Source organism: Stenella coeruleoalba (genome assembly GCF_951394435.1).
Source record: "Stenella coeruleoalba genome assembly, chromosome: 17".
NCBI classification, from domain to species: Eukaryota; Metazoa; Chordata; class Mammalia; order Artiodactyla; family Delphinidae; genus Stenella; species Stenella coeruleoalba.
Genome location: NC_137163.1, coordinates 40,401,970 through 40,416,402, shown reverse-complemented (window position 1 = coordinate 40,416,402; position 14,433 = coordinate 40,401,970). Strand labels below are relative to the sequence as shown.

Here is a 14,433-nt window from a genome sequence, read left to right as displayed (position 1 = left end):
TGGCGCCGGCGCCAACCCAATATATAGGCCGGGCCAGGCCCGCCCCGCACGCATGCGCCTCAGACTGACACCTCCGGACAGTGCGCTCCCCTCCCCCGCGCGCCAGTCCGCAGGCCCGCGCGGCGCGCCCTGCCGTGAGTCCGCGCCCGCCCACCTCGAGGGGCCGTACAGCCGGCTCGCCTAAGCCCTCGGTCCGCGGTCACCTGAACTTCACCTGCCTGTGCGGCGGGAGGGAGTCTCGCAGAGGCTCCTCCTCCGCAGCCCGGCTCCCCGCCGCTCGGCTTCATCTCCCGCCAGTAGTTTCTGTCCCCTCCCTCTTTCAACTCTCGGACGCCGGGGGTGTCAGGCCGCGGCCCGGCCCCGGCGTACGGCCAGGTGGAGGCGGCTCGGGCGAGCATAGCGTGGCTAGGAAGTGGCCATGCCTTGGCGCACCCTGGCTGTCCCGCCTAGGCCTCCAAGAACCCGGGTTTTCTGAAGAGACTCGGGGACCACCGCCCCTGCGGGAGGAGCGCAGCGTTGGCTGGCGAGCTGGCCAATGGGAGGCGAGGACTGCAGCACAACGTGGAGCGGCTGCAGAACGTAAACACAGCCGGGCGCGCGGCTGGCCATGTGTGTTCCCGCGCGCCACCTAGTCCCCTGGGACCACCGGCAGCCGGCTGTGGCACCCCAGGGCAGCCATGCTCAGGGATGCCTGTCGTGCACTTTGCTCCAGCCCGCCGACCGAGGTACGTATCAACCCTGTTTTCCCGCTCTCTTCTCCGCCGAGCCGGTTACCCTCCCCGTGGGTGGGTCATCCGCACCCCGCCGCCCTGCCACTGCCTGGCGGCTTCCCACTCAGCAGTTCCAGCGCAGGAAACGCTCGCGCCAAGCCGCGCGCTCCCTCTCTCCTCTCAACCTCCAATTCTGGGGCCCCCAAGGGTAAACATCTCTCCGGAGCGGGGCCGAGGGTGGCACTGCCCCTTCCGCCAGAGAACAGTGGCTCTCCGGGGGTCACGCCGGGCGGGGAGAACGGTCCCACCACGTGCAGGCTCGGATCCCGCCCCGCCGCCGCCGCCGCCAGCGCGCCCTGCAGAGCCCGCGCGAGCCGTCAGCGCGGGAGGGAGCCGACCGCCTCCGAGCTGTAATGGGAGGAGGCGGTCCGACGCGTTTCCCTCCTCTTCCCCCGTATCCAAAATTTGGGTTCCCTCGCTGCCTCTACTAACGCCCCGCTCCAGTGCGCACCAAGGTTGGACATCTCCATGCCGTTGATACTCCGCAAACTGGGTTTGCGGCGGGAGCAGTGGGGCTGGGGGACGTCGGCGGGAACAAAGACCCCCGGGGCGGAGGAGGCTTGCGGAGGCTTCCTTGAACCCGCGGCAGCTCGGGCCGGAAGCGGGCAGGCCGTGTTTGTCTCTCTGCCCTGACTCGAGTGAGCCGCTGGGAGAGGCCGGGGAAACCGGGCCGCCTGCGCCGACCCGGCGTTGCGGCCCAGGCGGGAGCCCTTCCCGAGATGCACCAGGAGGCGGCGGGGGGACCGTCCCGGGGTCCCCGCCCTGCGCTTTTGTGTCGCGCCGCCCGTGCGGGGCTCAGAGCCTAGAAATAACGAGTGCTCTTTGGGCAAAGTCCTCTTTCAAGATTTTCCCTCCACAGTCTCGAGGCACCAGCAAAGTAATTTTCTCCCAAATTTACGCATGAGGAAATAAGAGTCTTGCTCAAGGTGACATGGAATCAGAAAAGACCCAGAATCTTGTCAGTCCCAAGAAACGTCATACTATTTATGATGCTTTGACGGCTTTCTCGGAGGGGTGAATTGGCTCTTTTTTGTAGTCACCTCAAAACGCCGTGCTGTTCCGGTGTAAAGCTTAGAGAGCTAACACCGTGATAATAAGAAATGGGAGGCTTTCCAGCAAGCGCGGGTGACCTGAACATAAGCAAAACTGGTGGCCTCCATGAATGAATTTGGTAGTCAAACCGAAAACCAAGCTTACAGTGTTGATGCCCATCACTGGGCCGACTAGTAGATTACTTGTAACTGAGACACCGTGATTAGAAGTGTTCTTTGGAGAATGCCGTTGACTATGAAATGAACAGGGTGCAATCCTAGTAAAGGAGAAATTAAAAACAATCCTAAGACTGCTTTGTGTGGAAACGGACAGAGTGAATTCTGCCGTATTACAGGTACCTGGTCACTGGTCAACTGGGACTAAAAAGAACATGTGCTTACCTTTCAGATGGAGGGAACTTCCCATCTTGCTCTGGCTATAAGTTATTGGATCCCTCTGAGCATGCGTTTCCTCTAGAAAAGATAAGACACTCGTTTCAAGGGTTGTTTCAAAGATTAAATTTTATAGTGTGTATAGAGACCCTCTCTTGCATGTGTACCTGTCATAGAGCAGATGCCAAGTGCTATCTTCACTCTCTTATCCACCCCCCTTATTAATTTATACCCATAGAGATTAAGAAGTAGTTTTAAGGATCCTGAATAAAACAGGAAGCTGAATTATGAAATTGCTGTTTCCCAGAGTTTTGTTCTTGTAGTTGTCCTTCTGGGTACCTATTTTAGGTATCATCTTTCAATATGTTGTCTTTGTTTCATATTTGTATATGTTCATTTTTAGCTCCCTCTTCTACTCATCCCAGTTTTAAAATTCACTTACTTTGAAATCCCTTTATACTTGTAATAATTTTAGAAACTTTGGCATTTTCTAAAGTATACTTTCTCCATTGAAGATGCAAAGTTAAAACACCATGGTAAATAAAGTATTGGCCTCTACAGTGCTCTCATTTTCAGGAAAAAGAAAAAAAAAAAGATTCTTAGAAGGACAGATTTTTAAAAAATAAATCAGGCCCAGCCCAGTTATTTCTTGTCTCTGCACCTTTTCTGTGCCATACCTTCTCTGTGAAGCCTTCCCAGACCTCTTTCTCTGTGCTTTTCAGTCATGCTCACCTCCCAGACAATAATTACCAAATAAAATGTCTTTTATCTCCAACTAGGCCCTGGACCTTGTTTTGTTCATATTTTTTATAGCCAGTACCCACCAGTTCAGAGGCATGCATACATAATAGGACCTTGGTAAATACTGAATTGAATTATGGATAGGATATCCCATTATAGAACTTTAATTCTGTAAGGTTAGAGTGATGGATGAAAATTATTCCCAATTAATGTTAGGATTTTTTAAATTAATAAACTGTTTTTTAGAAAAGTTTTAGATTTACAGAAGAATTGAGCAGGTAGAACAGAGCTTCTATGTAGTCCTCTACCTTCCCCACCACAGCACAGTTCCCCCATTATTGACAGTGGGGTGCATTTGTTACCATATGAACCAATGTCGATGCATTATATTATTATAATGCAAAGCTAATAATAATTATTAAAGTCCATATATCATTCAGATTTCCTTAGTTTTACCCTAATGTCTTTTTACTGCGGCAGGATACAGTACCAGATTTAGAAGTCATGTCTCCTTAAGGTTCCTCTTGGCTGTGACAGTTTCTCACTCAGACTCTCCTTGTTTTTGATGATATTGACAGTTTTGAGGAGTACTGGTCAAATATTAATATTTTGTAGGATACCTTTCTAGGGGAATTTATCCGAAGTTTTTCTCATGGTTAGATGGTTATGGGTTTGGAGGAAGAAGATCACAGAGGTAAAGTGTCATTTTCATCACATCATATCAAAAGTCCATGCGGTCATCATGGTTTATGGCTGCTGACGTTGACCTTGATCACCTGGTAGTGTTTGTCAGGTTTCTCCATTGTAAAGTCGCCCCCCATCCCCTACCCTTTCCATACTATACCTACTCTTTGGAAGGAAGTCACTGTGTGCAGCCCACTCCTAATGAGTGGAATGTTATGCTCCCCCTCCTTTAGGGTGAAATATCTACATAATTTATTTGGAATTCTTCTGTGTGTGAGATTTGTCTCTTCTCCGCCGTTTATTAAGTCATTCAATGATTTATTTATATCTTCATCTTGTTGCTCACGTTGTTCTACCTTTGGTCAGGGTAATACCTGTTTATTGTTAGAGGGCTGATTTGAAGTTAAAAATGAATGTGGCTAAATGATAATCAGCATTTCTCACGTAATAGGAGAGGAATAAAACTTTTCCCCCCATTTGATTAGACTTGCTTATTATCCCTATTAGCCAAAACACAGCTATAGGAGAAAAATCCTTCCAAATTTTAATACTGGATTGCCCATCAGACTGTTCCTTTTATTGCCTCATCAAGGACATTCTTCAGTAAACTGGCTTCATGATTCACATGGCAAGTGGTGGTACAATGACTCCCAGTGTAGTTTGGTGCCGCTGCCTTGATCTGTGCTAGGGCACCAACAGTTTTAAATACCATTGCACTTTCGTCATCAGAGCAAACATTAACACAGTGAAAAACACAGATGTCTTAATTTTCTTGTGAAAATAGTTGTGACCTTTTGATCCCCCTGAAAGGGTCTTTGAGACCCCCAGACATCCATGGAACACACTTTGAGAACTGCAGACCTAGTTTCCAAACCAGAGTGCTGGGAGTCATCTTAGGCATTCCTTTCTCCTTTTTTCTGAGCTCCATAATTACGGTTAGCACTTCCTGGGTAAGATGCTGTGAAGCTCTACTCTGAGCTTTTACATTGTACTGACTCCTGTAATCCTCCACCACTGTGAGCCAGGTACTGTTACTGCCACTCCCACTCTACAGATGAGGAAGCCAAGGCACAAACGTAATTTACCTGAGTCCCATAGTAGAGTCTGGCTCCAGCCCCCCGCCCCCCCTCGCTGTGCTGCCCCCAGTTACCATCACATCATTCCCCAATTCTCTTTTTTTCCTCTGCCTTAGTTCAGGACTCCGTTCTCTCAACTAGTGCAGTAATCTCCTAACTGGTTTTCCTGACGTGTGTTGCCCCTTCAGTTCTGCCTTACAGTGTATCTCCCAAGCTCTCTTTCTAAAGCACAGATCTGCCCACGCAGCCACCGGCCTGTTGTGGATCACTTTGGGTTAAAGGCCAAAGACCCTAACTTAACACACAGAGCCTCTCGAACCCGGGAAGTCCACCTGGGTGCTGTTCTGCACATCCCTGCCTTCTCACTTCTGGCCTTTGCCCCTGTACCTCTCCTCACCACCTCCACTGTCTTCCCTAGCTACCTCCCAGGTATCTGTTAATACGCAAATATGCCTTCTGTAGAAGCTGTCCTGCCCTGCACGAGGGAGGGCTCTTCTCTACACCCTTTCCAACGCGCTCCTCTCGTTCTTGCCGCCACCACTGCCCTTCCCAGGCTGCTGGGAGCTCCTGGGGGCGGGGGCCGCCTCCGTCGCTGGGACCCTCACGCCGGGCCTGGGGCCTGGCTGACCACAGCGCCCTTTGTGGGATGAGTGGCGGGGGCAGTAGAGGTGTGCTCGCTGGGGGCGGCCCTCCTAACTAGACTCCAGTAACCGGTCCGTTGAAAGAGCTTTGCAGCTGGCACCTTGGCGGGCCAGCAGGGCCGCGGCTGAGCTCTGCCCTCTAGAGGCGGAACTGTTCCCGGCCTCGGAAGCTGCAGAAGCACCACGGAGACTAGGCCGAGAGCGCTGGCTCTGCGGCAGCTGCCCTTGACCGCCATCTCAGAGGGAGGCCCTTGAGAAGGAAGGCATCGTAGGGTGTGAGAGCTAGAGGGCACCCTAAAGACGATTGGTCCAGCCCCCCCACAGGGTTCATGGCAGGCCACCGTGCGAAGAAAGAACAGGGCTAAACGGCAGCGTTGGAAATCCAGAAGCTCCGGGTGGAGGTTGAAACAGGCAGGGGGGGCGCTGGTTGGCTCAGCCTGCTCTGGGCCAGGCGCTGTTGTCGTTAACTGCAGGGCGTGGACAGTCCACAAGAGCTTACATTCTGTTGGTGTGGGGGACGGAGAACAGATGTGTAACAAATAACTATCAATGAGCACTATGGAAAAGGTAAAATATTCTAACAGGAGAGAGGGGACTACTTAAGCTGTAGGGGGTAGGGAGGGATATGGGATGGACGCGAAGAGGAGGTGCTATTTTACCTGGTGCATTCATTAATTCAGCAAACACTAGGACATAATATGTAATAAGGTAAACAAAAATTCCTGTCCCTTCGGAGCTTAATTCTAGTATGGGGGGGCGGGGCATAGAAAACAAACATGTCAGATAGTAATAAGAACTCAGAGGAAAAATACAGGCAGCGTAAGGGAAGTGATGCGGAGTACTATATTAGATAGATGTTCAGGGACCTCTCTGGTGTGACAGCTGAGCAGAGAGGCTGTGCAGTGAGAGAACAAGCCGTGCGGATGCGGAGGAAGAACATTCCAAGCAGGGGAAGCTTGGCATAGTTAATGGACAACAAGGAGGTCAGGATGGCTGGAATGGAGTGTGCAAGGGACAGAGTGGGAGAAGAGGTAGCAGGAGGAAGCGTTTTAAAATGATCAGCGTGACTGCTGTACGGAGAATAAATTCTAACGGGGATGGTAGAAGCACGGCGACCACTTAGTAGACCAGTCGGTCCAGGTGGAAGACTGTGGTAGCTTGGAACAGGGCATGGTTGCAGGGTTGCATTCAGAACATATGTTGAAGGTAGAGCTGAAAGGATGTAGTGATGGATAAGATGTGTGGGATGGAGACAACCCAAAGGTGAGCACCTAGATGAACGTTTGTCACTTATTGGAACGGGGAACATGAAGGGAAAAGTGGCTTTAGGGCAGGATGAAGTCAAGAGTCGGTTTTTGACAAGTTAAATGTTAAAAATGTACGGGGAAATTTTTATTATAAAAATTTTAAATGTTCAGCAAAATTGAAAGGGTTTTATCATGGGCACCCATATACTCACTACCTAAATTTCATCAACATTTTGCTATGCTTGATCTCTCCATCTATCCATCCCTCTTCTAGCCATCATTCCATTTTATTTTTTGATGCATTTCCAAAAAAAAAAAAAGTTGGGGTTATCAATACACTTACCCATTAACAGACTTCAATATTTGTTTTGTTTTTTTTTAATTGAAGTAGAGTTGATTTATAATATTAGTTTCAGGTATACAACATAGTGATTCAATATTTGTATAGCTTATTTAAAGTTATTATAAAGTCTTGGTTATATTCCCTGTACTGTAAAATATATCCCTGTATTTATTTATTTCATACATAGTAGTTTCCTCTCCTCTTCCCTCTCCCCACAGGTAACTACTAATTTGTTCTCTGTATCTGTGAGTCCATTTCTATCTTGTTATATTCATTTGTTTTATTTTTTAGATTCCACATATAAATGATAAAATACAGTATTTGTCTTTCTCTGACTTATTTCACTAAGCATAGTACCCTCTAGGTCTATCCACATTGTTGCAAATGGCACAACTCATTCATTTTTATGGCTGAGTAGTATTCCATTGTGTATATATATATATATATATATATATATATATAATACACACACATCTTCTTCATCCATTCATCTGTTGATGGGCACTTAGGTTGCTTCCATATCTTGGCTATTGTAAATAACGCTGCTATGAACGTTGGGTTGCATGTACCTTTTTGAATTAGTGTTTTCTTTTTCTTTGGGTATGTACCCAGCAGTGGAATTGCCAGATCATATGGTAGTTCTATTTTCAGTTTTTTAAGGAAACTCCACGCTGTTTTCCATAGTGGCTGCACCAGTTTACATTCCCACCAACAGTGTAGGAGGTTTCCCTTTTCTCCACATCCTCACCAACATTTGTTATTTGTAGACTTTTTGATGACAGCTATTCTGACAGGTGTGAGTTGATATCTCATTGTGATTTTGATTTGCATTTCTCTGATGATTAGCGATGTTGAACATCTTTTCATGTGCCTGTTGGCCATCTGTCTATCTTCTTTGGAAAAGTGTCTTTTCAGTCTTCTGCCCATTTTTAAAATTTTTTTTTTTTTGATATTGAGTTGTAAGAGCTATTTATATATTTTGGATATTAACTGCTTATCGGTCACATCATTTGCAAATATTTTCTCCCATTCAGTAGGTTGTCTTTTCATTTTGTTGATGGTTTCCTTTGCTGTGCAAAAGCTTTTAAGCTTAATTAGGTCTCTTTTGTATGTTTTTGCTTTTTTTTTTTTGCCTTAAGAGAGAGGTCAAAAAAAAAATGCTGCAGTTTATTGTTAAAGAGCGTTCTGCCTATGTTCTGTTATAGGAGTTTTACGGTTTCAGGTCTTACATTTAGGTCTTTAGTCCATTTTGAGTTTATTTTTGTATACAGTGTGAGAAAATGTTCTAATTTCATTCTTTTACATGTGACTGTTCAGTTTTCCCAGAACCATTTATTGAAGAGACTGTCTTTTCTCTATTGTTCAGTATTTGTTTAGTTTTTTTTTCCTTTGAGGTAAAATTTCAATGAAAAGTACAAATATTAAGTATACATTCTTTTTTTTTAACATCTTTATTGGAGTATAATTGCTTTACAATGGTGTGTTAGTTTCTGCTTTACAACAAAATGAATCAGTTATATGTATACATATGTTCCCATATCTCTTCCCTCTTGCGTCTCCCTCCCTCTCACTAAGTATACATTCTTAACAGATACACTTGTGTAACCCAAACTCCTGACAAATTAGAGAACATTACTGTCACTTCCAGAAAGTTTCCTTTCCCTGTGAATTCCCATTTCCATCTTCCTAGAGGCAGCCACTATTCTGATTTTTTCCACCATAGATTGGTTTTACTAGTTCTGTACTAGGGAATATTTATATATATACATATATATAAATATATATGGATAAATGGAATCTCACGTATACACTCTTTTGTGTCTGGCTTCTTTCTTTTTTGTGGACAAGCATATTCATTTCTTTTGGGTAATACCTAAGAGGGGAATTGCTGGGTCATTAGGGTAGGTATATGCTTTAGTTTTATAAGATAACTGTCAGACCTTTTCCAAAGGCCCATCAACAGAAGAATGCATAAATACATTGTGGTGTATTCATGTTATGGAATGCTGTGCTATGGTTAAAATCAAGTAGAGCCACATGTATCAACATGGATAAATTTCAAAAACATAATTTTTGGGGGGGGCATCTTTTAGATCAAAACATTCAGTATGATGCCTTTATATAAAATTTGAAAGCTTGTGAAAGAAATATTATATATAGTTATGGATACTTATGCAGTAATAGCATAAAAGCAAGCTTTGCAAAAATAATCAGTTTCAGGATAGTGGGATCTCAGGTGGGGGTTGGAGAGATGAATGGGATCAGAGGGGTTCATGATTGGCTTCAACTATATCTGTAAAGTTGTATTTCCTTAAAAACATCTGAAGCAAAAAAAAAACCAACATCTGAAGCAAATATGGTAAAAGGTTAAGATTTTATAAAGTTGGGTGCTAGATACATGTTCCTTATATTAATCTCTGTAGTTTTTGGTTCACCTTATCTAAGGTGCTGCCCCTGCCCTCTGCTTCTGCAGGTGGTGGAGACTGGGCTGAGCCCGGTTGTGGGAGCAGAGCTGCTCACTCCCACTCTGTCTCACTCACGCGGCTGCCACGGTTCAGGGGAAGCTCCCCGAGAGACCCCAGGTAGGACGGCCGGGCAGACAGCACCCTGACCTGCTCCCGGTTACCGCAGCCTTGCACATGACTTCCAGACCTGCCTTCCCCACCTCGCTCCTAAATTTAGGTCTGTGACCTGGACCTAGCTCTCCCTCCAATCCCAGTTCCAAACCCTACTTAAAATTGAGTTTATTTTAAAATATCTGTTCTGTTCCATTGTTTGGGGGTTTTTTCTTCAGGAGCTCTGACGTTACATTTGTGTTATTTCCTTTGCCTGTCTTCCCTATCACTCCCTCTCTAATGACTTTTATTCATTCCCATTTTATCTTCTTCACTTTTATTTCTATTCTTTTTATCTTCCATGGTGTCCCTTAGAGTGGTGTCTCCTCTCTCTTGTGTTTCTTGTAATTTGGTTTTTGTGTCTGAAATGTTTTGTATTTATTTTTCTTACACTTATTTAGTCAATCTACCCATTTCTGTTCCCTGTCCTCCTCTTGTCTGTCACCTTCCGTTCCTTGACCTGACTGTCCCTTCCTTGAGTTATTTCTGCTTTGTTAGCTCCCTGCATAGCTGCCACTGCCTCGTTACATTTTCGAAATTCATAATAGGATGTTGGGTTAAAATTTTCTTCTGCTTTGTGGCCACATTTCTCTGATGAGTTTTCTTAGTCTGCAGGGAAGTTTTGTTACCCCTTTTCAGATTTTCTTCTGACGGTACATTTGTATGGATGTTTTTCTTACAATACCTTTGATTGGATGTTGAGTTATAAGTTTTTTTTTTGTTTCTGTTTTTGTTTTTGCTGTACGCGGGCCTCTCGCTGTTGTGGCCTCTCCCGTTGCGGAGCACAGGCTGCGGACGCGCAGGCTCAGCGGGCTTGGCTCACGGGCCCAGCCGCTCCGCGGCATGTGGGATCTTCCCGGACCGGGGCACGAACCCGTGTCCCCTCCATCGTCAGGCAGACTCTCGACCACTGCGCCACCAGGGAAGCTCGAGTTATAAGTTTTTATCATTTTGGAATGAGTTGGATTTTTCTAAAACAACTATTGGCAAGAGAATCCCATGATAGGAGCAAGGGAGCTTTCCTCATTTCTCAGCTCAAGGCTTCCTTCTCTCGGTATGGGGGTGTGTACTTTACTTTACGGCACCTACCTGTAACGGGACCTCCTCTCAGTTTAGGATTCTAACCTGGCTCAGCTGAGCTCCTACAACTAGTCTGGAGCTCCCCTAGTTGCTCCCCCAGCCACTGGTTTCCAGTCATTCTGCCCCTTCCTGCCAGCCTGCTCTCCTCTTTTTCCTAAGCTGCACCCGTGGGTCCTCCAGGCACTTATGGATTAATTTCTTCCTCTCCCAGTATTCCTGCCCTCTTCCTTCTTAATCCTGCTCACATCTATTCCCACCCAGGCTGAGAACTCTCCTGAGTTGAATTTTTGCTGAGAATTGCGGTACCTCCACCCTCTGGACTCTTGTGCCATTTCTGGTCTTCCCTGAGGCACCTGCTAAACCGCACGTATGGTTTCCTGTGCTGGTTCGGGGAGGGAGGGTGATGCTACACACCATATGAAGTTTGTGAAATTTCTCACTTCCTTGTTTTACTGAAGATGTAAGCATGTAGGCGTTTCATACCTTTGTTCTTATTGCTCTGAGTGATTTTCAGGAAAATTGGAAAGATTCTGAACAAAGCTGTCACCACGTATCCATCAGGCTGACCTAGAGTCCTTAGCCAGGCATTCGAAGCCTTCCACAGGCTGACCTTGGTTTTTCTCCCTGTTCTTAGGTGTGACCACGGCTCCAGCCAGACTAATCTCCCACCATCCCAGGAACTCACCATGCACGTTCCTTCCTCTGTGTTCTAGCTGTTTTCCACAATTGCAGTGTTCCCTTCAGGGGCTTCTTTATGGTAGCCATTGTTTTTGGTGACACAGCATGTATTTCTCCCTTTCTCTACCACCCATCAACAGGGTTAGATGCATAAACCCAGCTTATTTATCATGGTGCCCCTTCCCTGGGCAACAGTTTCAGGGAAAGCCGAATGGTCCAAGTAGGGCCAGAGTCCCTCCCTGACTTCCTTCTACTAAAGCTAGCTGGGAAGCCTGCCTCTTGCCTCAGGTGTCACTGTGTCAAAGAATATTCATCTGGAGGAACACACCATCTGCAAAATTAAAGGATATGGTGATACACAGAGAGAGAGAGAGAGTTTCCTTCTTTAAGTCCTGGATCCACCCTGAGGTTCCTGGTGACATAAGCCAGTCGATCACAGTTTAGATTAGATTAAGTGCAACTGAAAGACTCCTAACAAATACACCTTACTGTGTTCTCCCATCAGCTTGGTGTTTTTACCTAGTGTAACACACATCACACCATATAGTGATTGTAGTTGCCTGTTTATTTGTTTGTATCCCCCACTGAAAGCCCTTTACCACAAGGTCCACACTGTTCACCTTTGGGTTCCTGGTACCTTGCATTGTGCCTGGCCAGCACTGGGCCGTCATTTAGTATTCAGTTGAAACTTCATTTCTGCCTTTCCTAATTCTTCCCATCACTCAAGGTCTTAGATTCCAAGTTCTTTGTGAAGCATTCCACATCAAGTTGAAGAATCTACATAAAATGTCCAGGATAAAGCAGGCTCTCATCAGAGCTGCAACCTCCTCCTCCCTAGTTGCTTGAGTCAGAAGTGATGTCTCCCTCGTGGGAGCTCCTATATCTCATTTAATCAAATGGTATCTACTCATACTGTCTTAAAAGAGAAATGCAAATGACTTATGACTAACGTAAGTTTTCAAATATGATTGTAAATGCCAGAAGCAAGGACCTAGTACAGTGCCTCATATAAAAGAATCCACAGTTGTTGACTATACAGCTGAATATACAGCACAATGGTCAACACTTTAGAGGTTAAATGGAAACCGGTAGTCTGTTATTGGCTGTGGGAGTCCTTACGTTAAGTGAGTCACGGGTAGGTTCAAAGGAACCTGGAAAGGATCGAGCTGAATCACACATTTGCAGAGTGCATGAATGCTGTTTGAAAACCTAATTAAGCCATAACAACTGACCACCGCTGAAAAATAGTCGTGGTTATTTTCTACGCCCAAACGTCTCATTACTTGGTAAAGGCTGTTAACTTGTCCAAGGTGAATAGTTGGAAGGAGAAATGAGGCATGAGGAGGGCAAGTTAGAGTTTATTGTGCCTTCCGTTTCGATAAGGGGAAACTGAGTGTGGCTAGGAAAAGAAGCCTGAAGCTCTGGCTCCAGAACTATGTTCGTACCTCTCACATCGGCCTCATACTTGTCTTTGGCTGTGTCTTCCATATATAATTAGTGACAGTCTGATTGATTCAGTTCTTCTGGTGGAATGTAAGCTCCAAAAGGCCAGGGACTTGGTCTGTCTTGTTCAATGGTGAGTCTCCCAACACCTAGAACAGTGCCTAGTCCTTATGTCTGGGACCATAGTAAGAGCTCCATACATATTTGTTGAATTCATATCTCTACAATACCGGACACAGCTTGTTTACCTTTTATGTATCTTGCTAAAATATTTATATGTCCAGATTTCCTTTTCTGATGCAGATGTTAAAAGAACATCTTCAAGTTCCATGATATCAGTGACCTCCAGTGTCTTATTCACTAAAGTATCTCTGGTGCCTAAAACAGGGGACATTCTGTCAGTACTTATGGAATGAATGATTTAAGTATTTGATTAGTGAATTTTAAATTGAGCTAAAAAATGGAAATGATTGGCTCAGACTTTTTGGGGTTTTTTTTTTGGAAACTGACTTTTTGGGGTTTTTTTTTTGGAAACTGTTTATTTTCCGTCAACCTACTTCCATTTTACGAGTTTGCGGAAGAACAGCTTAAGACCACTCAGTGGTGGTTCCTACCCATTCAGTGGCCTGAGCGGTGGGAGCTGCAGACCAGTCTTCGGTGGGGAACTGCTGAACAGGCACAGAGGGCACCTGCACACCTTCGGACCAGTCCACCACCTCAGGCTGAGGAGCAGTGAACTCAGGAGCTGGAGCGGTCCATTCGCCCTGAAATTCCTCCATGGTCACAGCCTTCTCAGCTGCCGCCTGCTCTTCCTTTTCAATCTCTTCAGGATCTCTGTAGAAGCAGAGATCAGGTGTGACCTCCCATGGGTGTTTGTGGGAGATGGTGCCACGCATGCACAGAACTTCCCGGACGAGCATCCACTACATCAGACCGCCCGAGTGAGTTCCCTTGTTGTTGCATGGGATGGCAGTGTCCACATAACACAGACGAGAGTCTGTGTTACACAGAGCAATGGTAGGCAGGTGAGCGTAAGAGGCCTCTGTGAGAGGCTAGTGGTCAGCCCTGGGATCAGTAACCACTGGAAGTCTTGGCTCCCGGAAGGCTTCCTGGATCTGGTTAGTGAAGATTCCAGGAGAGAAGCAGCCAGCAATAGGAGGGGCTCCAGTGACAGCAGCAAACTTCAGCACAACTCGCTGGCCAGTATTTCTAGAGGATACGACACTGACATCTGCTGGGTTTTCAATGGCAACAATGGCACAAGCTGCCAGCAGAAGCTTCTCGCAGGTTCTCTTCAGATTTATGTTGTAGACGCGGATGTACTGTTCCATTTGGAAGTCTAGGTTGGTGCCACCTAAGTGGGTTCCTGCTGCAAGAAATTTGAGTACATCCTCCTCCTTCATTTGCAGGAAGTCAAGGGCTCCGGACATTGTGAAAGTTTCCCTTTAAGTTACAATGGGAATCCAGAACAACGCCGTATGGACGGACCCCTGTCTGGGTAGTGCAGAAGGGGATCAGACTTAGTAAGAATGTTCTGCTATGTTTGTTCTAACCTCTACAGTTTATAAGTACCCTCACAAATATCCCCTCACTTGAATCTTACCACAACCCTATGAGATTTATTTTGTCAGTTTTATAGATGAGGAAAAAGGCTCAGAGGAATTACAGGGCTTGTCTAATGTTACATAGTT

The 14,433-nt window shown here is 46.0% G+C and overlaps 1 pseudogene across 1 annotated transcript; it reads right to left on the bottom strand.

The window, feature by feature from the left end:
• Window positions 1–12,639: 12,639 nt before the first annotated feature.
• Window positions 12,640–14,172, bottom strand: LOC307175949 (small ribosomal subunit protein uS2-like; annotated as a pseudogene). Its single transcript has one exon. The product of its transcript is annotated as a small ribosomal subunit protein uS2-like (transcript).
• Between the last annotated feature and the right edge of the window lie 261 nt (window positions 14,173–14,433).